This window comes from Mytilus galloprovincialis, chromosome 5 (genome assembly GCF_965363235.1).
Source record: "Mytilus galloprovincialis chromosome 5, xbMytGall1.hap1.1, whole genome shotgun sequence".
NCBI classification, from domain to species: domain Eukaryota; kingdom Metazoa; phylum Mollusca; class Bivalvia; order Mytilida; family Mytilidae; genus Mytilus; species Mytilus galloprovincialis.
This window is the reverse complement of record NC_134842.1, coordinates 8663912-8687499: the sequence shown is the minus strand read 5'-3', so window position 1 is coordinate 8687499 and position 23588 is coordinate 8663912. Positions and strand designations below refer to the sequence as shown.

Sequence of the window (23588 nt, the reverse complement as noted above, 5' to 3'; positions counted from 1 at the left end):
ATCTAGGCATAGGAACTAATAAGTACTTCTTTCGCCGATATTTTTTGTGACCGGGTCTGGATGAGAGGCTCTATACCATTTTGATCGAGGACATTTTGTCCGTACCAAAATTTATGAAAGGTTAATTATTGCCAACAACTCAAGTAATACTAAAACAAATCAAGATGGTTTGGGTATCTTTCACCATCTTTGATTGTAAAAAACAGAGAATTCAAGGTCCAGTTTTTCAATCATGTAAGCAAAATTTGATGCAGGAATGCAAATAACTAATGTGAAATTGCATTTAAAAGAACACATAATAAGATTATAACTTACAAATATTAATATTTTTACAAGTGCAGATTGTTTTGCTTGATTTGTAAATGTTTTCAAAATGGCATTTTAAGGAGATGGTAACTCTGAAATAGTGTATAGTTTGCTATTTTGTATTTTAGCTAAAAAAAGACACACGATGACCCAATCTTTTCTTTTGATATTCTTAAAGCATTTTTCAAAAGCTTTCATATAGTATTTATTTTACAATTCTATCATTTAGTTGAAACTTCTAATCACATAATAATGTTTTTTCCTGTATAATTAGTTATCAAAAGTACAAGGATTATAATTTTATACGCCAGACGCGCGTTTCGTCTACATAAGACTCATCAGTGACGCTCAGATCAAAATAGTTAAAAGGCCAAATCAATACAAAGTTGAAGAGCATTGAGGATCCAAAATTCCAAAAAGTTGTGCCAAATACGGCTAAGGTTATCTACTCCTGGGGTAAGAAAATCACAAAAAATGTGCCATTTTGTCACAATCTGTAGCTTGAGGAAATGTGCGGTGACCTATCATTTTTATTATAATTTTGAACATGTATCAATCTCTACTACGTTTTGGCAAAGTATGAACAAATTCTATCATTTCTAATTTGGAATCCTATACCACATTAAGAATTATTTCGATATAATCAATCTAGTTTAACAAGTACGCAATTTGCAGTATTTTATGTTTCTGAATAAGAATTGGGTTAAAGATTGAACGTTTACTTATTACTTTCTATGTAAAATTGAGAATGGAAATGGGGAATATGCCAAAGAGACAACAACCCGACCATAGCAAAAAAACAACAGCAGAAGGTCACCAACAGGTCTTCAATGTAGCGAGAAATTCCCGCACCCGGAGGCGTCCTTCAGCTGGCCCCTAAACAAATATATACTAGTACAGTGATAATGAACGCCATACTAATTTCCAAATTGTATGTATCATTCTAAATTTTAAAAAAACCCACATATTCTTGTTTCGAATCTCATCTTTTAAAATGTATCGTTACCATAACATGCACTGTATTCAAGTTTTGATTATCAGATATGTAAAAAAAGCAGTAGCTTACACAGTATGTGAATATGGTATAAGTAAGAGTCAAAATATTAAACAACTTCAAAGATTAATCTCACTGAACAGCTATCTAAACTTCAGTCATGAATAAGAGGCTGCTTTAGGTGATTTATATACGAAAATATATTAAGTTCTAAATAAAATTAAATGTTTAGAGCTAGAGAGAAAACAATGTAGAGATTAACAAGAATAATTTGGTTGAAGCACGTTTAATGGCATCTGACACTTCATGTTATTGATATTATGATGATATTAATATCAAATATTTTAGAATTATTGTTTAATGAAATCACGAAACACAATACGAAACAAGTGTTCAGATTTAATACCAGCATTGTATTTTCCCTATAAGTTTTTGTCAATTAGCACATTTTCAAACATTTGATGGAATTATCTATGTTTCAAATAAAGAAAAAAATGGTATGAGTCTAGTTTTATGCTGTCCATTACTACAGAAAAAAAATCACGTAGCTTTTCATTGCATATAAGATGATAATCATCTTATGTACAAGCTTAAACAACCCAATAAGAAAACATAATCGTGCTTTGAAAAACCCAAGATATATATCTTTATGACTCAGAATTGTTTTTGCAATGCGATGTAGAATTAATTAAATAAAAAATTAGAACAAAAAAAACAAAATTTTAGCATCGTTATACACAAAAAATGTGAGAATCTTTTGAGTGCAAGAAACTGTCTAATTAAAGATATACATATAAAAAAGCAAAATAATAATAAATAACAAACTATACGGAAAATTCAAATCGGAAAGCCCCCTACCTAATGAAAATATCAAAAGCTCAAACAAATCAAATGAATGGAAAACAACTGTCTTATTCCTGATAAGGCATATGCATTTCCTAATGTAGAAAATGATGCTTAAGACCTGGTTTTAAAGCTAGCTATGCCTCCCTCTGGAATAATAGTCGCATCAAATTCCATTACATTTACAGCAATGGGTGAACATAACAGGTAAAAAGTATACAAAAAGGGGTACACCAATCAACATTGTGTTATAATAACCTTGATCACTGTAATACAAACAATAATGTAATAAAAGAAAAACAAAGTAGTATAAGATCAACACACAAAAGAAAAAATGAAAACAGTTGGCAGAATGCGTAAGTACCAAGCCACGACAAAAAGATATTGATAAAAAATGTACCGAACAGTAAAGGTAATAATTTACTAATACAAGTTAAAAACCATAACAGCTAAAAAAAAGTAAGAGCAAAAGAAAATATAATGTCTTTTTCAGATTTTTCGCAAACTGACAATTACAGTCATATTATTAGAAAATAAGAAAAAAAACAAAAATACACAATCCATAAGCTAATATATTTCAGAAAAAGAAGCATGTGCTAAGTCCTTTTCTATGACATGCGAAGTGGAATCAATCGATAAAATCTAAAATTTGTATTAGAAGATTTCAGTAACGCCGCCAACAGTAATTGGTTAACCGTTATGGAATATCCGTTTCACAGATGACATCGGATATATTCCGATTATCGTAACTACAATACCGCTCCCTTTTCGCGAATGTGACCTACCGAACTAGACTATTTACCAGGTTTGTAATAACGTGAGGAACACGACTGGTGCAACATGTGAAGCCGGATCTTATTACCCTTCCGGAGTACTTGACACCACCTCTAGTTTTTGAAGGGGTTCGTGTTGCTTAGTCTTTAGTTTTCTATGAGGGACAGTCATACTCATAGATCAAAATAACTGATATCGCACTGGTTAAAAAAAAAAAGAAAAAGACTAGCAGACAAATAATAGTTCACAAAACACAACATAGAAAACTAAAAACAAAGTAATACATGCCCCAACTAAATCTAAAGGTGCCCCAGAAGGTTTAACAGGCACTAACTGATTCTTTATATGCTATATAAATCGTTGGAAATGTCCTTACATTGATGACATGTAACCAGCACGTGTCTTGCTCTTTGTTTCTTGACATACTTTATTTTAAATATATTACAGACGACACAAAGTTGAACAACCAGACTAAACTTCTAGAGAAATGTCTAATACCTATCAATCATGTTCGTCACATATTTATATAAATACTCACCAAAATGTTATACAACAAATACATAAAGGACTGAGCGTATATACATAAAATTCATGAACTTAAAGCGCAATTACTACATAAGTAAATCGCCTACCAAAACCAATAATACCAAACACAACAATTTATACAAGATAAGACGTAACTAAGATGATAAATTACGTCAACACCCAGAATCTATACTTAAAGATCATCATGTATTTTTCGTGAGGTTGAGACGGAATATTTACCATCAAGTTCATGGTATTTTTCGATGAACATTTTTGTTTAGAAAAAAAAAGACGTGACGTTCTTTGACATAACCTTGGTTATATATTTACGGCTCTTACACTGAAATCATAGAAACCAATCAAAAGGAATCATCTTGACTAACAAAATAAATATATAACATTTTATTTTCACATGCATAACTTGCATCTGGGGGTGGGGGAATATTGTTATATGTTGTTGAACAAAAAGTTGACATACTGATATAATAATGCATGCTGTATGATTCATTAAGTTATTGAGATAGATCGTTTTTGTAAAATGATAAATATCAAGAATGGAGTAGTTTTTATTTTCATAAAGATAGCTCTTTAAAACAAATGAGAAGCAACCATATCAATTTAAATTTTGGTCATGCAAAATCTTTCATTAAGAGAAACTCGCTATGAGTCCAAATGAAACCAAGCACACCAACAATTATTACCGCTATAATAGATGATTTAGTTGTGGGTTCGATTAAATAAATTTTCTTTAAACATGATAATTTTCATTTTTTTTATATATTCTTTACCCGTCCGTGTAGATACAATACAATGTTTGCTATTATAGGATGATATATTACTTTTTATCTATAGAAAAGAGTAAAATTTAAATGAAAACATCAACGATTTAATGTACATATGAAAAGTTCTGCTCCGTCAAACTACATTTATTTGTAAACTGTTTCCGATTCGTGTATTAACCTCGTGTTTGATATAGATCTTTATATGTCGATTATATAAAACATCAAAGGAGAAGGCTTGGTGTTTATGTATTAGGTGCAGTAGCTATAAGTATATTGAAAGTCTGTGAATTTCATCATTAGAACAGACAGTGTTTGACCGATGAGAAGGGTTTGTATGAATTCTGCTTTATATGCCGACTACAGGTTAAAATTATACTAAAAAAAAAATACATTTCAATATTATTTTTGGTCTGCTTGGTTTCATTTGGAATCTGTGCGTGTTTCTTCTAATAATAGATTTTGCACGGCCTAAAAATTTAAATTTATATTTTTGCTTCTCATATGAAATACATTTGTTTAAAGAGCTGTCTTTTTATTGATATTTATTATTTTACAAAATGATCTATCTCAATAACTTACACTACAAACAAGTAACAGTCTGAAATGGCCTATATCCGTACTTGACTGTACTGATTTGAATTTTACTTGACATTACTCGATCACAGTCTTAACCGTACTCGACTGTACTCATTTGTACTTGACCCTTATCTTTGACATTGAAAATAGTCTGAAGTATTTCTTGACCAGTCTAAAACAGTCTTAACCCGTTCTTGACCTGTACTCGGCCTATTTTTTTTGCAGTCTTAACCATACTCGACCAAAGGTCTGAACAATACTCGACCTGTCTGAACCATTACTTGACCAAACAACCTCCACTTTTTTAAAATTTTAACTGTTAACATAAATTTCTTTTTAACTGACATGACAAAGGCCACAATGAAATAAAGATATATACTAGTATATAAAATCAGATTTTTACATCGTTACATGACTCTCAGATTTATCAAATAGAGAAGGTTAAATCAGATTATCTTATATAATAATGTTATTTAATCAATTTTAAAGTTTGGGAGTTTAGAAAAATAAAAGATTTTCTTTTACCAAAAAACTACACTTATACTGAGGGTAATAAAACCTTATGAAGGTGCCAACCTTATATTAGGAACATATCTTTTTATTATAATTTGGAATATATTATATGTGATATAAATCAAATTGAAAAAAGAATAAAAAATTAAAGAAATTAATAAAATAATAAAATTGTTCTTCCGATTAGTGTATACATTAACAAATCCTGCTTGGGGCAAACTTATTATACAGATCACACCTGGTCAGAGGATATTGAATTCTAAATAACATTCATGCAAAATTGCAAAATTCTGTACAAATTTAATCGCAAGCCCTTTTGAATTCACCAGATAAGTTATACACGAGTTTAAGAAAAGTAGGATTTGCTTTTTAACTGTAAAACACACAAGTACTGATGTAATTAAATCTTATTAATTGCTTCTTGTATTTTGACAAACAATATTTAAATTTAAATGAAATAAACGGATATATATTTTTTTTAAATAACTGCAACTTTGGAACACATTTCCTTTTTAAAAGGTCATCAAGGATTGCTAATTTCTTTCAATTAATTTTATAAATTTATGGTTTTACAAAACAAAGGTGTAATTTTTAAATTGATTAAGTTGCTTTATATACTAATTTGCATGTATATGCATTTTATTATAAAAACAAAAATTCACTGCATTATTTACATTACTAAACTGACACCCTAAATCTATACTAGGCTTTAGTTTAAATGATTAAAATTGTCCAGTATATATTAAACCATAAAATATATCTGAAGATTCAAAATGTTTTAATAACATTGAAAATATTAGTCACAAAGGTTTTATAGTGTAACTGTTGATAACTATGGTGCTGAAGTAATATTATGATTATTGTGAAATTTTGGTTTTAATGTTATAATGAATACATATATAATTTGAAATTGTTGTTTACATTTCCAGTTCCTAAATTGATATAAAATACAATGTATAGCTACCAAAATGATAGGTCTAGGTTGGTTAAGATTTGGTCGAGTATGGTTCAGACTAGGTCGAGTATGGTTCAGACTAGGTCGAGCATGGTTCAGACGCGTTTAAAATGGTTAAGTACAAGTTCAGACTACTATAAATTATGGTTCAGACTACAGTCCAGTATTATTGAGTAAATTTCAGACCAATACAGACAGGTCGAGTAAAAATCAATACAGTCGAGTACAGATATAGACCATTTCAGACTTTTACTGTATTTTTTAGTGTTAATAAAATAACAGTATGCATTATTATATCAGCATGCCAACTTTTTGTTAGAACATATAACAATATCTCTCCAAAATGTAAGTTATGCATGTGAAAATAAAATGTTAAATATGTATTTTGTTAGTCTAGAGGATTCATTTTGGATGGCTTCTATGATTTCAGTGTATGAGCCGAAAATATTTTACCAAGGTTATTTCAAAGAACGTCACGCCTTTTTGTTTTCTTAAAAAATGTTCATCGGAAAAGAACACTTTGATGATAAATATTCCGTATCAATCTCACGAATGATACATGAATGTCTTTAAGTATAGATTTTATTTATTGACGTTATGTATCATCTTAATTACGTCTTATCTTGTATTATTTGTTGTGTTTGTTGTTGTAGTAATTGCGCCTTAAGTTCATTTAACATAAATATTAAGTATATACGCTCAGTCCTTACTGTATTTGTTGTAAAACATTTTGGTGATAATAAACCTTCTTTAACATTTTTTCACGTTAACATTTATGATGTGGCTTTAAAAGGTATTTTCTATCAATGATTTTCTCAGAAACATGACGAGTTATTTTTCATCAATAGAATATAATGTACTACCCAAGTTCTTGCCATGCCGATGTGTATATACACATGTTGTTTAAGGAGTGACATATCACTTTCTATTTTCAAAAAGAAAGATATATAAGGTATCTGAACAATTAACCGATATATTTTATTAACAAAAAGCAAATTAACAATGTGTGTCCTATAAAAGTGCATTTATTTGTATGATTTTTAAGGTCAGGATGCTAACCTCGTGCTTATAAAAAAAGATGTGGTATGATTGCCAATGAGACAGGTATCGACAGATTGTAGATCCATGAACATGTATATGTATATAACAATAATATTTATAAAAAAGAAGATGTGGTATGCTTGCCAATAAGACAACTGTCCACAAGAGACCAAAACTACACAGACATTAACAACTATAGGTATCCGTACTGCATTCAACAATGAGCAAAGCCAATACCGCATAGTCAGCTATAAAAGGTCCCGATATAACGATAACATCATTTCGTGGAATGTTCGTTTTATGTAATTTACCACCCTAAATAAATTGAAATGGACTGATTTGGGTTTTTTTGCGGTAGGATAGAGATAATAATATTGTATCTGAATCTCGGTCTACGTAAACTGAGGTTTTTGATGTCGAAAATTGAAAATACCTGGTAGTATAAATAATTTAAGAGTGACGCGGAACAGCCGGTTTTGTGTATTTATGTTCTTGCGCTTAAAGTAGATATACTGTGATTATACTGGTTGACGATAATAGGTCGTCATATTAGAATCTACCCTAACACCTTCATCCAAGGGGAGAATGTTTAAAATGTGAGATTTTTGTCACAGTTACTACCTTCATAACTACTTCAGAAGATTTGGGCCTTACCCTTTATGAATTAACAACCATTAAAACGAGATAGGTATTCTTAACGTTAATAGTAAAAAATCTTTTAAATCTATCATAACCGTTTTATTTTTGCGTTCTGTACTACGTTTTAGGCATAGTAGGTTTCTTGATTGTTTGTGAAGATCTTTACTATTATGATGCATACTTGCTTTAAGCGATGAATGAAAATTTGAAGATTTGTATTTGCACCCTTAATGAACACTCAAATATCACTGATACTTTTAATGAAAAATGTGTTTTGCAAAGGTGGACAACATGTGGGTGTGATCTGTAATCGTAGTTGTTTTACATCTCTCAATTGCAGTGTTTTTTTAATTTAAAAATTTGTCACAAATTCATTGTTAACAATTAGAAAATTCAGAACGTGCATTCAATTTAAATGCTAAAACAGATATTTCACACTTAAAATCGTAAACGAGCTGGTGCATACAAGCGAAGAACGAACAGTTTGAGCTTGGTATTTGCAACCTTAATGAGCACTTAATATCACTGATACTTTTAATGAATATTGTGTTTTGCAAAGGTAAGACTACATGTGGCTGAGATCTCTGTCGGTAGTTGTTTTTATATCTCTCATTTGTCTTGGTCTTTTAATTTACAAATTTGTCACAAATTCATTGTTAATAATAAGAAAATTCAGAACGTGCATTCATTTTAAATGCTAAAACAGATATTTCACACTTAAAATGTGACTCGTAAACGAGCTGAAAAAACTGGAAGAACATGTACCTAGTTTCGGCTTTCCATAACCATTTCTACTTAATTTAATGAAAATATAATAACATATTTTTCGCAGAAGTTTGTGTACGAGGATCGATTCGATTTCTTAGAAGTACTCAATTAAGACATACCTATAAGAAAATATCTGATCTATTTCGATAGAAGTCTCATACAATGTACGAGCAATAATCTGTAATACATTTATACGAATTGATTATTTGTCGTCATTACATCAAATATTACTTACAATAACATATAAATTATTATAAAAAACTGTAACCAGTAGCAAAACATTAATATAATATTAAAATCATATCAAATACAAATATTTGTGCGTTCACATTTATTTTCGTTTATTACTTGTCCACAACGTATGACTGACAAGTCATACTTCATTCAGGGATTTATGATCGAACACTATGGCTACGAATTATTTTTTTGTTTCGACATGGACTTTTACCTGGTGACCCTGTTATCACAAATAACTGAGTCAAGTTTTATAATTTGTTTTGTGTTCTCCGTGCGTTCCATTTTTGAAAGAAAAGCGTTGTAATAGTTTTTATAAAATAATTAAAACTATCATTTTTTTTTCTCTCCGTATTCGTCGATTCTATCACCATTCCACGTTTGTTTACTTACTTTCCATCACATTTTCCCCTTCACACTTCGAATTTTACTTCATCACTGGGGTCGATGTCACTGCTGGTGGACGTTTCTGTCCCGAGGGTATCACCTTCGGTGTTGACATGAATATCAATTATATGGTCATTTCTATAAATTTCCTGTTTACAAAACTTTGAATTTTAAAAAAAAACTAAGGATTTTCTTATCCCAGGAATAGATTATTTTAGCCGTATTTGGTACAACATTTTGGAATTTTTGGTCTTCAAGGCTCTTCAACTTTGAACTGGTTAGTCTTTATTATTTGTTTGATCTGAGCGTCACCGATGAGTCTTATATAGACGAAACGCGCGTTTGACGTATTAAATTATAATCCTGTTACCTTTGATAACTACGACCAACACAAAAACTAAGGCCTTTTCAATGATTAACAGTTAACTATAATCAAATATAACAGACATGAACCAATGACAACCATTGAATTACAGACACTTGCATTTCTTTTCTTGACCTTTGAATTTTGCCATTTGATAAAGGACTTTCCGTTTTAATTATTCCCTGGATTTCGGGTTATTGGTTACTTTACTTTACTTTTTAACACAATTATACGAGAATAAGCCAGGGAAGTAGTGATTTAGCACAACATTAGAATAAACACGCATACTTGAACCTCAACAGATCGGTACGAAGCAAAAAAAAACCCAACCCATTTATATAACCCCGAGAAATTAGACTCAAAGTATCGAAATAGGTGTTATCACAATTAATGAAGGCTTGTTTTAAACCAAATAACAACAATAAATAAATCCTGATTTCAGAGACTTAAGAACCAATCAGTACACTACCGAAGGATTTATTGTAAAGACATCATAAACAGTTCGAGTAAGCAAGGCTTGTGTAATTCGTGAATATCATTGAACAGTATTGATTGGATGTAGGTTATTAAAATATATAAACTGTACATGATTATATATATCATTGTATAAAATAACCTATGTTTAAATTTTTCTTTGAGGAGGATTTTTATAATCACAAGGCACATACTTCTTGATTACTATAAGTCCAGAGAAAGGTGAGAGAAAGACCGAGGGACAGTCAAACTCATAGATCAAAACATTCGCAGAACACATCGAAATAATTTTATACTTGTCAATCTTTTCTCGAGACGATAGCTAAGTACATTGAATTGGATTTTTTCTTTGATTTCTCTTCCGTAATAATTAAGAGATAACTGTATTGTATTTGATGCTTTAAGGACGTCCATCGGTAGTTTTACTGTCGCAAATTTAGTTTACCTGGCGACGCGGAGCGGAGACAGGTAAACGGGTATTTGCGACAGTAAAACTACCGATGGACGTCCGCAAAGCTTCAAATACAATACAGTTATCTCTATTCTAATGCAAATCGAGTTCATAATTGAATTTCAATCATTATTTCAGTCTTAAACGTTCATTAAAGAAAATTCCGCGAAAAGATGTTATCTTCTTTGGTCCCTACACTAGGTGACGTCATTGGTATGCTTCCGGCGTCAAACACAAACACCGGGCGTTTTCTGGATTCTGTGCCGCTTCAGAATGTAATAAAATTTGATAAAGAGAAGATTTTTAGGTGCAACATGTGAGTTTTTTGGCTTATTATTGTAGAAACTACATGTCAATACATTCAGCAATTCAAAATGTCGGCTTCCTTAGTTACAGACAAGGAAATAGAGAATTTTACGCTTACTGTCATCCAATCAGAACCATGGATACAAAATAATTGCATTAGAATATAGGATATCATTTCCCTCATTTTATCCTTTTATCCCATGAAAACAAAAACATTATAAAATGAAGAAAGTATGATCGGCGCATTTACTTGGTACCTAAGGATTAGATAAGTAAAATTCTCCAGTCATTGTAAACTAAATTTGGTGTAATTTCTTTATACTTTACTTAAATGTAGTTTCAGACTTTTTCAAAAAAGTACAAAAATTGGAATACCGAATTTATTTTTAAGTTTTAGAAAACAGGAAAACCAACGATTTTTTTTTATAAAAAGCAGAGAAACGAGTAACACTTATGAAACAGATCAACAGACGACAACTACTAAATAACAGCTCATTTGTACATTTCTCTATAAATATTATTATTTTTCTTCTAGTTATCCCCCCTGATATACATGTAACGTGTTTAAATCGATGAAAACAATTTAATTTAATTGAAAAAGAAATTAGATATTCAGCTGTTAGATATAATTGGACGTCTCGACGATACATTTCTTTTGCATCCTTTAACTAATGCAGTCTTGAGTGACCATTTTAATTTATTTGCAAACTCCAATGTACTTTAAAAGTATATACATGTTATTGTTATTCAAGTTCAAAAATCAAAGATGTATTTCATCTTGAAGGACCACACACACACATAAAGGTTTTGATGAATCTGCATATGAACAAATATTTGCATAATTTCAGCATACATATCCTGGTATAAAACGTCTTGCAATTATTTCTATTATGGGTAAAAAATTACGTCAAAATTATTCCTGAAATACTAATAGGTTTTATTTGCTGTACACATAACGCGTAATTTTTTTTAATCGTACAATGTTTGTAATGTTGAATTGGTCAAATATACTTTGGTTCAACAAAAAATGAGAGTATTTTTTTATGAACTATACGTGTGTAATTTTTCACAGTGATTGTCTACATGATGGGTTTCCAATAAGAAGAATAGAGAAAAAATAGATTATTGAGGAATACAAATTTAAGGAACCCGATCCAAAACTTTTAACATGAACGATTTATATTTGACACGCGCTTCACATACGTATATGAAAAAACAAACAAGTGTCAAAATTATTCATATATATGTTCCAGACCATATGAGTGTTTGGACCCTACGCGTACGGTCCGGACCGTATACGTATACTCGTATGGTCCAGTACGAGCTGACCATACATGTTATTATATGGGTTAAATTTACATTTAAACAAACATTTATCACAATCTTTATTTTTAGTTTTACGAATTGTTATTATTTCAATAAGATGGATAAAATGAACAAACGAACATTTGAAATTAAATATTTGTTTAATTCTATATCTGGGGTGGTGTTCTCGAAAGTATCCTAAGATTCGTCCTAAGTCATAGATAACACCAATTTTAGGATGGACTTAGGAGCAATTTAGGAAACTCTTAAGTTGTGTCTCGAAGCTATCTCAGACGTATCTTATGTTAGGACGTCGTAAACATATCCTAAGACGAAATTTTAAATCGTCAAATTAATTTTTTGATAAAACATTTATTAATGACTAAACCAATTAATAAAATTGTTTACGAATTTCATAATTACAATCACAGAATTAAATCCATGATTTTAAATGTTATAACTAAAATTATATCAGAAAGGATTGTAATTTAAACTGGAAAACAATTTGTTATGAAATGAGAATTGAATTGGTAATGTTATCGTAAAAACGAAATTCAAAGTTTAAATTATGCATTATATTTTTATATACGAGTCAAAACCGATGGTGCGTTTCATTTCATGTTAATCTTCAGGTAACAAAATGAACAAAAAGCGAAATCCAAACTTTATTATGTGTGGATGAAGATGGGATGCTCCTAAAACACCTAATTAGGTGTCCTAAAGTTAGGACGAAAACTGCGATATATCATAAATTAAGAGAGCTTCAAGAACACGACTTTGGACAAATACATGTCATAAGATGGACTTAGGACACGTCCTAGTCCTATGATAGCTTCGAGAACAGCACCCCTGAATCCTATTTTGGTACTCTCATCCAAGGTGACACAAGTTACGTAATATATTTTTACATTTACATGTTTGCAGTTCATGCATTTGCATATTTTTTGTAAAGTTGCTCAATATTCTAAAACAATTGTCCTCCCACATTATGTTTTCCTATATCTTCAATTTTAGTGATCATAATTCAATTAATGTATTACAGATCGACATGCTAAATACAAGAGATTAACAGATTTAAAATTAGCGTGAATTAAAAAAAAAGTTAAAATATAAAGTTTTTATTCCAATAATAGCTGTATTTGGCAACACTTTTAGGAATTTTGGATCTCAATGCTCTTCAACTTCGTACTTTATTTGGATTTTTTTAAAAAACATTTTTGGATTCGAGCGTCACTGATGAGTCTTTTGTGGACGAAACGCGCGTCTGGCGTATATATAAAATTAAGTCCTGGTTTCTATGATTAGTTTATTTACAACTACTGGGTCGATGCTACTGCTGGTGGAGATTTATTTCCCCGAGGGTATCACAAGCCCAGTAGTCAGCACTTTTTGTGCTGACATGAATTATCATTGATATTGTTATATTTATAAATTAACTTTTGACAAAATTTTTTGAAATACTAAAGCTTTTCTACCTCAGGCATAGATTACCTTAGCTGTATTTTGCAACACTTTTAGGAATTTTGGATCTCAATGCTCTTCAACTTCGTACTTTATTTGGCTTTTTTTTCTTTTTTTTTCTTTTTTTTTAAAATCCTTTTTTGATTCGAGCGTCACTGATGAATCTTTTGTAGACGAAACGCGTGTCTGGCGTATATATAAAATTAAGTCCTGGTATCTATGATGAGTTATTTCCACATTCCTACATCATACGATTTGTATCACTTTTCAGTTCAAGTTAAGTCCTGGTTTTTTTCACAATATATTTTTTGCTAATTCATGCATATTCAAATTCGAAGAATTGTAAATTCTCAAAAACCTAATTATTTGTGGTATTTCCTAGAAAATCGGTCGGTAACATTCAAAAGAGATTATTTCAAACATTGGATATTAGCCAAGATATTTGGTATATATAAAGGGTATTCAGTCGTTTTGACTTAAAGTCCGACGAATGTTCTGAACGTAAGTACATCTTGCTACTTTTTAGCTGTTTTATTTATTCAATTCGAAATCTAGTAAGACATTTACGATTACATTTCGAAATTGAAAATAGTAAACGGTTTACTAATTACGTTTTATTAATTTGAATATTGTTTTAAATGTTTGTTCTTCCTATCATAAAAGGTACATTTTTATTTTTATTTTTGCTTTGAATTAGTTTCGTGTTGTATGCAGTCCTGACATATGTATGAGTACCAATTTTTAGCACCCAAATTTAACACACGATACTACCTTCACTTTTTTTTATATTTTCATTCTTTCTTTACAGATTTATCTGGTTTTAATATGGTCTATTTTTGTTTTGAAAACAAATTATATTGGCTTCATTTTTGAATGAAATATACATCTTTTGCTTGAAAGTTTGTGACAATACGTAAAACATTGTAACTTTATTTTGATCAGTTCAAATATCTATTATCTACATAATTAATTTATACATGTTTTAAATGGTAACACTTTTAGGGAGAGAGATGCAGGGCCATAGACATGATCAATTATATCACATTCTATATGTGCTTGTGCCATGTCGGAGTTTCAAATGAGTGGTTGTCAATGGTTGTTGTATCTTATTTTTGCTTTTTAGTTTATTGCTGCCATAAATCAAGCTGTTTTTTCGTTGACATGTTTTTCTCATCTGACAATACGGTATGATCTTGCTCAATTTTGAATTTTCTATGGTGACACAATGTTGCTTAATAGTTATCAAAGATACCAGGATTATAATTAAGTACGCCAGACGCGCGTTTCGTCTACATTAGACTCATCAGTGACGCTCATATCAAAATATTTATAACGCCAAACAAGTACAAAGTTGAAGAGCATTGAGGATCCAAAATTCCAAAAAGCTTAAATCTCATTCATTTGGGTATTTGTCACATTGACATTCATACCACACCTCTCTTTATTAGAAATATTGTAAAATAGGTTTATCTAATGATAATCGTCATGTTAGAAATTTATTCATTTTTCCATTCTGCTTTAGAAAGAGGTCATTTACTTAATTTACGAAATAACGTTTTGGTATTTTGAAAAAAGTAGTCAAACAGAAAAATATTTCCAACAAAAAACTGTTGTTTTCATAGAATAAAAATACAATAAAAGGCCATGAAAATTGTATTCTGGCTTCAAATCAAAAAAGATAAAGTTACTAAACATTCTTACCATAAAATAGATTATCTGAATTATTTCCCGTTATATGGTTGAGATTGAAACTATATTCAGTCTGACAAAACATATTCTGTTTAATTTGTAAAGCAGTTTTTATAATACTATAAGTAATCTTTCTAAATTATCGTACTCCTTGAAAGTTTGCATGTTTGATTTAAGATTTATACTGATGACTTTCTGCTATTTGAGGTGGCAGAGTAGTATTTCCTGGCCCATCGGAACGATAATAGCCTTCTTAAAATGTTCACCACTGCCTAACACGGTTCAAAATGTTACATACACAGTTAATTGAAGAACTTTCATTATAATATTGAAAAATTAATTTTGAATATGTTTCATGACCGTTTACTTTTTTTTTGCTATCTTTAAAAACCTAAGAACACTTGTGCTTTTATGTCTTTTATCATGCAGTGAAATAGTCATTTTCACCCGTAGGTTAAATTGTTTTATATTTTTCTACACCTGATTTATCCTTCAGTTTGGCAAAGTATTTCAATTGATACTGTATCTTTTGTCAAATCACACTGTTCATATACATTGACTTAAGTAGGGTACCCAAAAAAGCAAACTTAATTCCGGAATGCAATAACTTCCATGCTACCTGGACAATTAAAGATAGCTGTAGATATCAAATGTATCTTAATCAGACTTGGGGTAATTGTAATTGTAATCGTTAATCAGCTGTAATTGATTACAATTTTTCAAGTAATCAGTGTAATCATTAATCAGCCAAAAATCTGATTACATGTAATTTAATTTAATCAATTACTTTTCAAAATACCCTGTAATTATGATTACTTTTTGATTACATTCTGATTACAATGAAAAAAATCTAAAATTGTGTTTTTTGTCATTAAATGAACCTCTTTGTTATTCCTATTTGATATATTTTTAACATACTAAAATGGTTTGGTTACTTTAAGCATGTCTACTTCAGTAAAAAATAAACTGTTACAGTACTGAAAAGTCATCATTAGCCTAAGCATAGACATATAATACAATTATATACCTTTTATCTTGGTAAAAGATATTGTACATACATGTATATTCATCATTTTATAATGATCTTCATATCAATATTTGATAACTGTTATATATTCAAGTAATACTTTTCTTTAAACCTGAATTATAATCTTTTGTTAATTTTTGTGATTTTTGTCAACTTTGAATTGACAGGTAGGAGAGTAATTAAGGTTTGTTTTTATTGCAATTACCAATTGAGTATAGCTGTAGGGAAATATATATGATAAAAGATAAATCAGACATGAAAATTTATCTTATTAGCACAAACTAAATTAAAAGTTGGACAAATATTTTGTTTAGAATTTTAAAAAATTGGACTTGACATGTAAAATGCAATGATTTTTAGTACTTGCATATATTGTTTACAAGTTGGTTAAACATTTCTATTAAAACATAGTTTTAACCGGTAACTTTATTTCATCCATAATTAAACTTCCATAAACTGCAACTTGGAATACATATAAATTATGAAAGAGGTCAGAAGACAAACAAAAAACTCTTATGATATATCTTTATTAAATTTAATTCAAAATAATTCAGAGATCATTGGTGATAAAGTGTAATGTATATATATATGAAGTTAATTTGGTGTTTATTTAAATAGATGAAGTTTAATTTGAAGTTATCATTTTATAATTGAACCAAATAAAATACTTTCTCAAAAATGCTATAGTTATATTGAACGTTTATCATTCACATCATTCAAAATGTTTTGTTTTTAAATTCATTGTAATCAGATGTAATCATGATTACTTTGCCAATGTAATCATTAATTTAATCAGATACTTTCAGAAATGATGTAATCATTAATTTAATTTAATCGTACAAATGACAAAGTAATTGTAATTTAATCAATTACATTGAAAGTAATCGGACCCATCTCTGATCTTAATCAGATATAGACATTGTGACTTAGATGGAGAGTTCATTACCATTTTTCCCGAATTGAAAAATCTAATTTACTAGCTATTAACAATTTGCTCTTTCAAGTACAAAATCCAACTAACAGATAGCTGATATATCATTAAACATTATTTATTTGTAAAAAAGTATCTCCCCAATAAAAATTTAAAAAATGACAAAAAGATACGTGTTTTCCATATTTTGTTTACTCCAGTTTTAACGACTAGGTTTGATTACTAGTATAACGAATTATTGAAATATTTCGAAATTCAAATCAAGGTTGGCGTTCTTTGGTAAATGGTATCTTCTACCGCATTGTGCTTCTATGTAGATTGTGCACCTTCTTTAGACAATAAAACAACTAAATTTCCCCTATATGATCAGTCGTAAATCAAAAAAGATCTTTTTCATACTTTCACCTGCATCATCGAAAAATAAAATTAACTTTTACTAATGAGATGAATATAATTATGATGACTTGTTCTTCCTTATGTAGCAACATCATTGTTATTTTTGAGTAAATTTGTAATTACAGGTTTGTGTCCCAAAAGAAAGTGTTACCAACAGAATTCTCCCGTGAAGAACAATTGAACATTAGAAGAAACCTCTTAGTCAGGTTTGTACTATACTGTACTGATATCATAAATACAAAGTTCTACGGTCGTCAGCCCTGACTGGTCGATAGTTCTAAGGTTAGGTTTATCTTAATTGCAATTGATTGCTTGAACATTTCTTTCTGTTAAAACTACGAATAACGTAACTTCAAATACTACAAACGTTGGGTCCTTAAATGAACGCGAAGGAATGCTCATTAATTGCAAAGCGTAACTTAATTTTATTAACCTTATGATTACATTATTCCATTACTTCGGTACTCTTCTCCTTGCATGTCCAATAGTGCTTCACGTTTTTACGACGACAACCATTCTTGTATATTTTAATACAAGTTGTTTATAATTGTAAAAACATGGTATTTCGCTGTTAATCATTTAAAAATTATTAAGAAACTATGGTTAAAATTCTCTCGGGCAAAGTTAACCTTTGTAGGATTTCGAAATTATCAGAGCATATTTCTATTTCAAAAACCTTTATTGCCCCATCACTTTCACCGTTGCAAGTTAAACAGAAAATCAAGAATCAATCAATGTTTTCATAAGAATGGGGTCTTTCATATTTAAACTTTCTGTCATTTATTGCCTATGGATCTTTATATTGAAAAGAAAATATATTGAGCCCACATGATGCAAATCTATAAGTCAATGTCCATTATTTCGAATAAACAATTCAAATACCATTGTAGCTCACATGGCCCGAAGGCGCGAATGTCCATGTGAGCTTTTCACATCACTTGGCGTCCGTCGTCCGTAGTTTGTCTGTTGTCGTCCGATGTCATCGTCTGTCGTCGTTAGCTTTTACAAAAATCTTCTCCTCTGAAACCATTGGGCCAAATTTAACCAAACTTTTCCACAATGATCATTTAGGGTTTTGTTTTTTAAAATGTGTCCGATGATCCCGCTTGCCGACCAAGATGGCCACCATGGCTAAAAATTTATCATAGAGGTAAAATGAAGATTTTGGCTTATATTTCTGGAACAAAGGCATTAAGAGCAAATCTGACATGGGGTTAAATTGTTTATAAGGACAAGATCTATCTGCCCTGAAATTTTCAGACAAATCAGACAATCTGTTGTTGGGTTGCTGCCCCATAATTGGTGATTTTTAGGACATTTTGCAGTTTGTGGTTATCATCTTGAATATCATAAAAAATAGAGATAAACTATAAGCAACTTGATCAAAATTGTCAAATAACCCATTAAGGATTAATTTCTGTTTATAGTAAACTTTTAACAATTTTTCGAAATATTGTAATCTTTTACAAAAATATTCTCATCTGAAACTACATAAACAAAGGAGTAGGTCCGGTAAGGACTCATTTTGGCCTCAAATTTCAGTTTCATCTGACGAAAGATTTTGACCACTTTTTAAAGACTTAAGTGTCTATTTCACTTGATTTAATTAGTATAAGTGAAAGATTTTAACTGATTTAGTCATTAAAAACGATCCGATTCAAGCTCAAATATGAAAAATCTCTCAAATATGCCAAAAAACGTCACTTTTCAGATGGTTTTTGTCAAAAATGAAAGTGGCCGCATCCGTGTTCATCCACAACCTTTATATATGTTATGTATTATCATAAAATACAACTTACATTTCAATATTAAGGATGAACACGAATGCGGCCACTTTCGTTTTACAAGGAAACCGTCTAAAATTTAACTAAAATGATAGAATTTTGAAGATTTCAGTAATTTATCATGACTTAATGGTGCTACAACCCGATATATGTGCATTGTATTGTAAAAAACAGCCCATATTTATGTAGCAGAAGCATTCAACTGTCCAATAAATAACTAAAAGTTTACATTTTAACAATTTTGTAAAACTGTTATATTTTGGGGCCAAAAAGGGGTCTTACCGGACCTACTCCAAATTTAACCAGACCTGGCTACAATTATCATTAGGGTATTTGTGTAGAAAAAAAATGTGTCCGATGACCCCGCCTGCCAACCAACATGGCCACCATGGCTAAAAATAGAATGTAAAGGCAAAATGCAGTTCTTGGGATTGATCTTGGACAGTAAATCATTTAGAGCAAATTATACAATGAGTTAAATTATACAGCAGGTTAAGATCTATCTACCCTAAAATTTGCAGACGAATCAGAAAACCTGTTGTTAGATTGATGGCCCTGAATTGTTATTTTTCCGTAAATTTTGCAACTTTTGGTATCTTGAATGTTATTATAGATAGAAATAAACTTCAAACAGCAATAATGTTCAGCAAAGTAAGATCTACAAATAAGTCAAATGACCAAAATTGACAATTGACCTTTTAAGGAGTTATTGCCCTTTAGAGTCAATTTTTAACAATTTTTGTAATCTTTTAAATCTACTCCTCTGAAACTTCTAAACTAAGGCCAAAATCATCATTAAGATAACGAATTTGAAGATATGACTGATGACCCCGACTGCCAACTAACATGGCTGAGATAGTTAAATATAGAGCATAGGGGTTAAAATAAAGTTTTGAGCTTATATCTCTGAAACTAAAGCAAAAGTATAATGGTTGCATTATTTCTTGCATCAGTTGTAAACAAAAATATTTAGTTAGTTAATTGAATCGGAAACATACAATAAGTAGCTCATTCAAGAACAATATGGTTTGCACTTCAATAGAGGATAGTTAATCTAATGTTATTTACAATTAGTTTACACTTAATTAGTTTATGTACTGAATTTTCAAAAATTACTTTACAGCAAATATGGCATCTAAAACAACTGACAAATTGTTCCATTCATTCATAACGAAAGCAGCTATAGAGACTGCACGAGAGCAATGTCCCAATAAGACTTTGGACAAGGAAACAGTTGAGGGAATCAGACAAAAAGCCGACTCAACAGCTAAAGAGCTATCGCAAACTTTACATAAAATAAGGAAGGAAGGAAAGAACGGCGAAAAGGCAGTTTCTCATTTGACCCCAGAGAGGATAGCAAGAATGAAGAAAGCCCTCGACATGAAAACTTATCAAATCAACATCAACGAAAGAGAGAAAAAAGCTCAAATTAAGAGAAATGGAAAAGAAATGTATCCAACAATAACCCTTGGCTCATCAGGAAATTTGAAGCAAGCAAGTGATTTGCAAACAGCTAGCATTGTGGTAGAAGCTATCATTCTTGTCCTTGAGATAATTGGAATTGCAATTCCTGATGACGAAGAAGAAGTAAAGAAAGTTATCAAAGTTGTCATAGAAGAACTAGGGAGAGACAATACCCTGCTGCAAGACGTTGAACAGATACGTAAAGATCAAGGCGATTTTCCAGCTATGGCAAAAGATATTTTCATGCTAGTAGTTGATTGCTTTGAAGACGGCTTATTCTGGAAGATTGTAAAGGCACTTCTTTCCGATATGCCCTGGTACGATTGGATCTTGACATCTGCGAAAATTGCCGCTTTCATTACGATGTTGGTTGCTACTGGTGGACTGGCAGACATCGCAGTATTAGTTACCGAGTTAGTAGATGCTACTTTCTTTTTGGAAAAGCTTTCAAATCTTGGAACCTTCAGCAAAATGAAAAGTCTGTAACGGCATCTTAAATCTTTTTGTATAACCCTGTCTAACAAAAACTGTAGAACAATGCCGATGACTTTCATTTAATATTTACAACTTAAACTTTTATTATATAACTTTCAATTTTATCTTTTAAGATATCAATGTATCAAATAAAAACTATCATGAAAGTAGTGTATTTTTTTAAAATAAATCTGTAAACTGTATCCGCATATATACATTGCAATGTTTGATGTGTAATGATTTTACATGAAACTATGACATACTAACATAAATGCATATTGTCATCATTGGTTTTTTGCTGAACTATAATTTGTTTTAATATATTGATATATACACTTACAACTGGGAATTTGAATAAAAAATAAAAGGAAAATCTTTGAAAAAGCTCTGTGGCTTGATTATTATTATTGTTCAATTTCATACTTAAAAGGGAAAAAAAAATTGAGGTGTGAATCAATGTGGAAATAACTCTGAAATATATCAATTCTATGAATAAGCAGTTCAGGAGTAACAATAGGTCAGTGCAAGCACAAGAATGGCAAGTTCTAAATTGTATAGACAAATTTGAATACGCTTAGTGCAACATAGAGTTACGTAAGACGAATTAAAAAAACCAACATTACAATTAAAGAATGGGAAACTAAAATAAAATGAAAGCAGTCCAGTGTGTTAAACATTTGTGCAGATTACTGTAAAAAGAAACAGAAAAAAAAAAGAATACAAATTCGTGGCTACGATAAGTTGAACATATCCATAGATATAAGAAAATGGTGCATTAGTGCCAATGAGACAACTCTCAATATAAGTTTCAATTTGTAAACCTGTATAGTAAAAGTACGGCATTTAACACGGGACCATGGCTCACACCGAACAGCTAGTTTTTAAAGGGTTCCAAAAATAAAGGACTAGTGTTACACCATTCAAACAAAAATATATTTATATATAATTCATAAAAAAAAACGAGAAACGAAAACACTTTTTGCCCCTGCCCTAAATTTTTTTGTTTTTAAATTTTATTTCATTTATATGTTTTTGAGTTGAATGTTGTAACGTCAATTTTCATTGAACTTATACACATTTTTGTTTATGGGCCAACTGAAGCCCGCCTTCGAGTGCGGTTTTCTGCTCGTTGGTCGGGTTGTTGTCTCTTTGAACCCTTTTTCACTTCCATACTCAATTTTATGATATATTACTGTCAAAAAATTTGTTATAGTATCTTTTCAAATTCCTTTTAAATTTCTAATTTAATGTGTGTTATGTATTAAAAATTTGTGTCGTGGTTCTCCTCTTATATTTGATGTGGTTTCCCACGGGTTTGGTTTGTAATCTGGATTTGTTTTTTTATCAATCGATTTATGAATTTCGAATAGCGATATACTACTTTTGCCTTTATTTACCTTTAAGTGAGGTATTAATAAAATTGAGAATGGAAATGGGGAATGTGTCAAAGAGACAACAACCCGCCCAAATAAAAAACAACAGCAGAGGGTCACCAACAGGTCTTCAATGTAGCGAGAAATTCCCGCACCCGGAGGCGTCCTTCAGCTGGCCCCTAAACAAATATACACTAGTCCAGTGATAATGAACGCCATACTAATTTCCAAATTGTACACAAGAAACTAAAATTAAAATAATACAAGACTAACAAAGGCCAGAGGCTCCTGACTTGGGACAGGCGCAAAAAATAATGTTTGAATGTTGTATTTTTTCCCCTTGTTTTTTTTCTTCTCAGGAGCTTTAGCTTGTTTTGATGCCATTTTATTCTTTATTCATTGTTAAAAAAACCCAACTCTTTTGTTACCAGAGGTCCAAATAAACTCATTATATATACCAGGATTAAAATTTTGTATTTACAACAGACGCGCGTTTTCTCCAAAAAGAAAACAAACCCCAACACTCATCAGTGACGTTCGAATAAAAATAAATATTAAAAAAGACCAAAAAGTGTATTGGTGGAAACTGTGTAACCTGTTCTGTTTTCTCCAAGAAGCAGTGTTTTAACTATCTCTTAGTATATCCTTAATTGGTACATTTTGTTAACTTGCTTCCATGGTAATAATAGATAGTGATGCAGTGCCTTTCATATTATTTGAGTGATTTATTTAGACATCAAATTTTCAGTTTG

General features: G+C 30.5%; 1 long non-coding RNA gene across 1 annotated transcript; it reads left to right on the top strand.

The window, feature by feature from the left end:
- Nucleotides 1-4438: 4438 nt before the first annotated feature.
- On the top strand, nucleotides 4439-21937 carry LOC143074308 (uncharacterized). Its single transcript, XR_012977788.1, has 3 exons — nucleotides 4439-4552; nucleotides 17867-17947; nucleotides 20649-21937. It is a non-coding gene; the product is annotated as an uncharacterized LOC143074308 (long non-coding RNA).
- Nucleotides 21938-23588: the final 1651 nt, after the last annotated feature.